This window comes from Heterocephalus glaber, unplaced genomic scaffold (genome assembly GCF_053883595.1).
Source record: "Heterocephalus glaber isolate CG9 unplaced genomic scaffold, H.glaber_assembly_v1.0 deba00001463, whole genome shotgun sequence".
NCBI classification, from domain to species: domain Eukaryota; kingdom Metazoa; phylum Chordata; class Mammalia; order Rodentia; family Bathyergidae; genus Heterocephalus; species Heterocephalus glaber.
In genome coordinates, this window is record NW_028258310.1 from 9,052,019 (window position 1) to 9,059,965 (window position 7,947).

Sequence of the window (7,947 nt, forward strand, 5' to 3'; positions counted from 1 at the left end):
ATATAAAAGAAATAATATACTATATACTTTCTTTTGTCTGACTTCTTTCATTCAGCATAATTCTTTTGAAATTCGTACAAGTTATTACATGCAATTGTCATTTTGAAGGACATTTATTTATGGGTATACTTCAATATTTTATTCATTCATCTATTGAGAGACATTTGAATTGTTTCCAGTTTGGGGCAATAACAAATAAAGTCCATATGAGTATTCATGCACGAGTATTTATGTGGACATGATTCATTTCTCTTAGGGAAATAAGGAGTAGAATGGCTAAGTCCTGCAGAAGCTGTATATTTAACGATTTAAGAAAACACAAATAGGAGTGCATGCCTATATTCCTAGCTCTCTGGAAAACTGAAGCAGGAGGATCACAAGTTTGAGCCCAGCCTGGTTAACTTAGCAACTGAACAAGACCTTGCCTCAAAACAGAAAATAGTCTGATAATATCATGGCCAACTAGAGACAGAAGTGCCCAAGGGAATCTAAATAAAGATCCACTGGGAAGCACAGGTATTCAGAACCAGAAAAGGCAAACAAAGTCAGATATGGAGAATCAACCTGAAGGAGAAATCTTCTGGATTGAGTCCAGCATTGGGTTCAGAAAGAGGAGTGAGGATGCCTCTGGACTGAAGAACCCTTTATATACCAGATCTAGTGAATATGCCATCCTGGGAGTGGATCTAACATCCTGAGGGCCAGTGCTACAGTGGCTGCAGGTCCCTGCTGGGAGAGGGAGCCCAAAGAGCAAGATATTCACAGGTTAGGGCACAAGAGAAACTGAAAGCCAGAGTCACTAGGAGGATAGAGACTAATCTAGTACTAGTGGGCCCTTGGATAAGCCAAGAACAAGAACATGGCACTAATTGGGGATCTGGAGCTGGTCCACAGAAGAGTTGTGCCTCAGGGAGCAACAGATTGTAACTGGCAAGACCTGAGGGAGATAAAGAGCAGCCCAGAACAGGCACTCCTCCACTTTTTCTCCCAAATGCATCCTGCCTGTGGCCTCCATTCAGCACCAGGAGGCAAATTTCCCTGCCCCCATCCAAAAGCAACACAAGCTTGCAGGTAGGAAAGTGATGCTTTGTGGAGTATGGAGGGAAGATGTCAGCAAAGAGCTGGAAATGGGGTTTACCCAGAAGACTTAATGCTATGTTCTCACCAGAGCCTTCTAGATAGTGAGCATAGAGGCATGGGACTCTAGCAGAGAGAAGGGAGTAGAGATGGAGAAAGCCTTTTCAAAAATCACCAAAAGCCTGACTACGCCCAATCACACTGAACCCTCCCAACTCAATTGAAACTGTCCAATCTTAAAAGCAAAAATATCTGGCTAACCACATCAACTGGAGCTAAATTGAACTAGTCAGTGTCCCTACCAAAGAAAGGTAGACTCAGCCGTCCATCCCAGTCCTAAACTCTTTTTATTCACTGGCAGGCAAGAGAGCAAATGATAGAGAGCTGGCTCAGTTAGTTGCAAGAAGTGGTCTGAGAAGGGCAAATGGAAAAGGTGCCTTATGGACAGGGGGATGCTCTTTGAATTGTAGAGTTGCAGGAAAGAGCCAAACCTAGCTGTCTCCAGCTTCTGAGAGATTTTCTTTACACACTTGCAGGCTGGAGTAAGGAGACTCTTTTCAGGAGGTCAAGGGGAAAGCTTTCTCCTGGCCTTATGGTTGTAAAATCTTTTTTCCTTCCTTTCTTACTTATGGGCAGGGATGACTACTTCTGCACTACAACTGACTTGGATCTCATTGTATCACCCCTGGGGGCAGGGATGAGGGCAAACAGGGTCTGACCCAGAATAGCTAAGGTATGAAATCAAGACAAAAAGAATAAATATAAATACTAAAACGTAATGATATCCAAATTAAATTTTAGATGAGCCAAGCTTTGTTCCCAGTAAATTTTGATTGATTGATTGATTGATTGATTTTTTGCAGTTCTGTTGATCAAACCCATGGAACTTGCTAAGCATGCATTCTCCCACTGAGCTACATCCTTAGCCTAAGTAAATTTATGTGTTGTTTTCTCTAACAAAAAATAGAAATGAACCCACCCATTCTCTTTTCCAATCATAAATCATAGTGGTTAAAACCATAGACTTGGGATGAATTCCTCATTGTGGCTTAATGTCTCTATCTGTAATATGGGAGCATGAATAGTACTTCCATATTGTCATTGCAGATTAAGTCAGATATTGCCAGCTATGTAAACAAGCAGATCCTCCAGACTTCAAATGACAGCTGTCGTGGATCAGAGGTTTATTCTAACCTTAAGAAAGGTTGTGAGCCACCACACCTAGCTAAATGGTTCCCAAATTCCTGCCGCTTAGAAACTAGATGTTCAACATTTTAGACTGATAAAACTTTGGAGTAACATGGCACAAAGCTATAAACAGGAAGTACAGATACTTCATATTAAATAATTTTCATTACACTTGACATATATCCCAATAAGGGCTAACAGCCCTTTCTGCCAATAGCAGAAACAGGAATGCCAGAAGGAAAGGAAGTAATTACAGCACCCTTCTGAAAACAAAAATAGTGGCATCTTCAAAGTTTAATTCATTCTAACAATTACCCAGAAGCCAAACATAATCTCCATAGCATTAACATAATTATAATAATTCACCGTCTCTAAGCAGAGATGTGATAGATTTCATCCCTTGCTCCAAAAACAAGGAGTGCACCAATTCTCTCTCACCTGGGTGTCAAGCAAAAATTTCTTCGCTCAAGTACTTGGTATCACTGATACATCTTGAAATGGAAGTGTTACGTCCAGGGGTGGACAGCTTTCCATGCCATGTCACAATACGCCCCTGCTCTGCTGAAAACTCGGCTCTCAGCAATCCTAAACTCAATGCCAGTAAAGAAGTAAAATAAGCCAAAGTTCAGAATAAAAAGGATGGTTTATTTGGGGAAAAAGATGGAAAATAAAGAGGATAGAAAGCTTTTCTTGAAATGAAAATATCTAGAGAAGTAGTTCTAGTTGATCTGGTACTTTGGGACATTAACATAGAAGCCTAGTCTGAGCTGTAGCCATTAGCTCTCTCATCAAGATAAAAGGAGTTTTATTATCCTCTCCAAGTTGAGCAATTTAGCAAATAGCTACAGCTCTAATTCTTATGGTGCCTCAAGAGTCTCAGAAAGCTAACACTTCTGAAAACCCTAGGCTGCCACCATAGGTGATTGTAGCAAGATGGCATCCTCTGTGCTGGGGAGAGCTGTGAGAGCTGCCTCAGGAATCTTACGGCCTGTGAATATTTTGGCATCTTCAGCCTGTCGAAACAATACCAAGAATGCCTGTCTCAATTCTGCACTGTTCACTGGACATTTTAGTCTTACTCACATGCCAGTTGTTTCTTCTGCTCCCAGACTTGTCACTTCTGTCAGAAATCTGACATATGGATATACTGGAATGATCCTTAATAGAGTGACTCTCTTGCTTCCCAGGGTCCTGATGGTGCCAGTCAGAACTCTAACGTACTGCAGCACATGAAAAGACAAGAGAAAGACTGTGAAAGCTGTTATCTATGGGTTTCTTTGACTTCATTCTGGCCTTTGGCTGAGGAGAAGATCTGGTTATAAGAAAAAATTATGGAAAAAGACAGCTGCAAGAAAAAGACGCTTGAGGGAAATGGTGTTCTGCAATAAAACCCAGAGTAAACTCTTAGATAAAATGACGACATCCTTCTGGAAGAGGCGAAACTTGTATGTTGATGATCCTTATCAGAAATATCACAATCGAACAAACCTGAAAGTATAGATCAGAAGTTTTTAATTGTTACTGAATCTGTATCTTTGTGTACATGATGTCTTTGCAAAAATGACATGTAAAAATTTAATGTAAATTTTACCATCTGATATGTAAAGATAGAGTACAAATGTTCAATTTATGAGAGTTTTAACTGAATAGATTAAACATTCCCACATTTGGTTAAGGAACTAGATGTTTAAAATTGTGCATTATTTTTAACAAATGGTAATGGCTTCACTAGATGTTCCAATTTGGCTTATTTAGAAATCTCAAGTAAGGAGAAACATGAAAAGACACAAGTTAGCTCAAACAGTGTGACAGTGTAGAATTACATATGTGCCTGGGAACTCAGGGACCAGCTCCCCAGGTTTCCTCCCACCCAGATCTCACCCCAGGCCTCAGGAAGAGCAGAATTGGATGGTGCTCCTCAGCAAGAGATCAGAGATCTTTAGGCTCAGATTCTGCCATGCACGTGACTCCATTCTCTTACATCATCGACTCTCCTACTCACCAGCCTCTAATGCACAGCTTTTGTTTACATACAGTTTCTGTTCCATCATAACAGGTTTGCCTTACACCTTTGAGGTTCTTTTCTACAACATGACCCACAGCTCCTGTCTCCTCTCTTGAAGCAGCAAGAGTCTAACTGGGCCAGCTTCCATTTTTACCCTGGGTGCTACCATCCAGTGTAAGTGTTGGCTGTTCTTAGGTCAGGAACCCACGCTGTCCCACTTTGTTGTGTTAACAGATTTGTGGGCAGCACAAAATAGTTCTGTGGGCAGTTTTGCTTAGAGGTGAGCATGGGCTAGCAACACACTTAGCATCCAGTGTACTAGTTCACTGTGCTCATGATGATTTTCATTTAGTTGATTGGAGCAAGATATTTTTTATAGAAGAGTAAATGAAATAGTCTTTCAGTATGCTCTTTATTGACACAGAAGAGGCTAAGTGAAGATAGTCAAGTTTTGAAGCTACTGTATTGCTTAAATGTTAGTGTATCTGTTTGAGATTTCCTATTTTCATTTGTAAGGATAGACTTTTTCCAAATTTTCCAAAAACGTGCTGTAGAAACTAAAGGGGAAAAGTAATTTCAATCATTTTAGAAATGATGCAAGAGTTCAGCATTGTTTATTTGAAGAGAGGCAGTAATACTTATAGTCCAAGGCAGTGGTTCTCAGCTGTGACAGAATCATCTGGGAAAACAGAAGCACTTTGCCTAGTTGAAAACCATTGTTAAACAGAACTGAGTGGATTACTGTTTTAAGTTGTTTAATATAATAGTTGGTAGTGGTGAGATGAAGTTCCTCTATTGTTAGTAGAATAGATACCAAATTGAAATTCTGTGGCTTACCAAGCCAGAAACATTAGGGGATTCTTGAAAGCAATGTGTGTCCATTAAATGGAGAAGGGGTAGTAACTGAATGTTCTAAAATCAGAGGGCCAAGTACATGTCTGCTAATGAGACCAACAAATACAGAATGGCATGTGATTTGAGATGAGGTAGGAGCCTGACAGATGGAGTGGCACTCTGTTTTGGTGAGTTTTCCTTTTTTCACACTTCTATGATAGCAGAAGCCACCACTTCTAAGGCTCTTGCACTTCTCCCTACCTGCCGCTTCTGCCCTCCAGCACACCTCTGGTGGTGGGATGCACTCATGTCTGCAGAAGCTGAGGAGGAGGACACTTTCCCACAAGGTCTCTGTTACAGGGGCCGTAGAGCACCTTGGTTTCTCTTGTAGGTCAGGGACAGACAAGGTAGAGATGAGGGCCGCCAACCAGGGCCTTGGCATTCAGAGATGGGCTGATAGGCACACTTTTGAGGGGAAAGGAACTTTAATGTATACACTTTCTATTTTGTGGGTAGGAGCTCTTGACCATAAAATAGCTTTCATTAAGTTAGAGTACCTGAATGATGTTCAAATATACTATAACTTGGAAACTAGATGGATAGTTTATTTAAGTATATAATTTATCAGATACGTACTATGTCCCAGCATATCTACAAAACTGCTAAACCTTATACTAACCTTGCAAAGGAGCTATCATTTATCCCTAATTTAAATACCCAAAAGTATAGCTACTAAATCCCAGAATCCCAATCTAACTCCTTGGAAGCCTATGTATTTCCTTCAGTCTTCTAACAACATATGAAAATAATATATCTAAATCAACAAGTGGCTGTGATCTAGCACTTTATATTTTTCATTTTTATTAGTATATGCTTGCAGCACACGATGATCACACTCATCATGGGGAGTTGGCACATGCACATAGCACATCTTCATTCTTTTATGTTCCCCTTCTGTAGCACTATATAGATACTAAATACTTCTTAACACTGTACCACTTCAGCTTTTACATTGTATAACTTAGCTTTCCTGGTATTTGTTGACTCAATTTTGTTAATCTCAGCTCTGTTGGCAATGCACCTGGCTCAGTAAATTAAGAAAATGGATTTTGGATACATATTGAGGCCATACTCTTAAGTGAAATAAATAGGACACAAGTATAAATACCGAATAGCTTCTCTGGTGTGAGAAACTGAAAGTGTAAATAAGGATTAAAATGATTAAAATGAATAATTGATAATTTGAAATAGGAAGAAAAGGTCCAAAGGGGTAGGGGAAGTGGGAGGGGTAGGGGAAAGGAAAGAAGGGAAAGGAAAAATTATGAGAAAAGGAAAAAATGGAAACAAAGTCTTTGTAAATAGGGAGGGGTGAGGGGGGTGAAGGGAGGGCAGGAAAATGGGGAAAAAATAAGAACCAAGATACATCATGTACAGGTACAAGTACCCAATGATAAATGTAAACATATTGTATACCTAAAATATACCAATAAAATAATTTTAAAAAGAAAAAAAAAAAAAAAAAGCTAACACTTCTTATAGTGGGCCATTTTATTTCCTCCTTCTGAACATCTTTGCTTTTCCCCCGTATTTTATCAGTGGAAGTTATTAATTTATAAAAGAATTTATGGAATTTTAAATTACTTATGACCTTGTATATTAGAAATATGTACTTATCTGTGATATGTACCAGGTACATCATTTATTGTACATCTCACAGAATTTTGTGTGTCACTTAAATATATGTTTTGTTAAGATAATTGATAATGATATTACACAACTGGCTTCATATCTATATATATGTGTCTTTTATTTTGTAAAAAATAATGATAATAGCAAGCATATACCTTACTATATGCCAGCATTGTTCTGTTTTACATAAATTAAATGTTCACAATAACTTATAAGTGATGTCTCACTATCCCCAAAATGAAAAGCTGAAGTATAGAAAGTTAACATAACCTCCTTGAGATGAAACTTTTGGAAAGCTGCAGAGACAAGATTTGAGCACAAGCAATCTGGTTCCAGATTTCATGCTTTTAACGGTTGCTATTAGTTCTATATGATTCATTAATTCACAAACAAATGTTTATTTTACACTCTCTAAATATCAAGCAAAGCTTTAGCACTATGGACACATTACTGAGAAAAATATGCAAAGTCCTTACTTTCATCAAATTTATTTCCTGGATAATGTTTGTGTGGGTATAAGGGATGAAAATTAAGCATGAACACACACACACACACACACACGCACATATAATATTAGTGAGATCATTACTGTGGAAAAAAACTTTAAACAGAGTAGGAAAGTAGAGACTGGGAGGAGTTACATTTTAGGGTTGTCAGAGAAGTCTTTAAGAGACTGCTTTGAAATGTGTATTGACACCAAAACTGTGGATAATATAAATTTAGAACAAGATTTTTAACAGCATAGAACACAGTAAAACCAATTTGAAAAGAAGACATCAGAGTCCATTCCACAAAGTCAACATGGTTTTTTATCTCATGTTTGCTTCACTGTATTTATGTACACATGTTTGTGTGTGATAAGTCATGAAGTCGATAATATTTCTTTCTAAGTGTCATTATAAGAAAACTGGGAAAGCCAGTTCTTTAAGGAGGCACCATTCAAGCAGAAATGGCCAGGTACTGACGGAGCAAACCATGCCACTCTCCATGAAGACACAAAAGTCTGGAGGTGGAGCTGACAGCTCTGGCACCCTAGGGAGCCAGCAGGAATCCCATGAGGCTGGTGCTTAGGGACTGAGACAAAGCAGGTAGAGATGGAATCAGAAAGGTGGACACGCACCAGAGCCATCACTCCAGAGTACCTGGTGAGATTT

General features: G+C 39.0%; 1 pseudogene; it reads left to right on the top strand.

The window, feature by feature from the left end:
* The first annotated feature begins 3,183 nt into the window (after positions 1-3,183).
* LOC101700679 (large ribosomal subunit protein bL35m pseudogene) lies at positions 3,184-3,780 on the top strand (annotated as a pseudogene).
* The last annotated feature ends 4,167 nt before the right edge of the window (positions 3,781-7,947 follow it).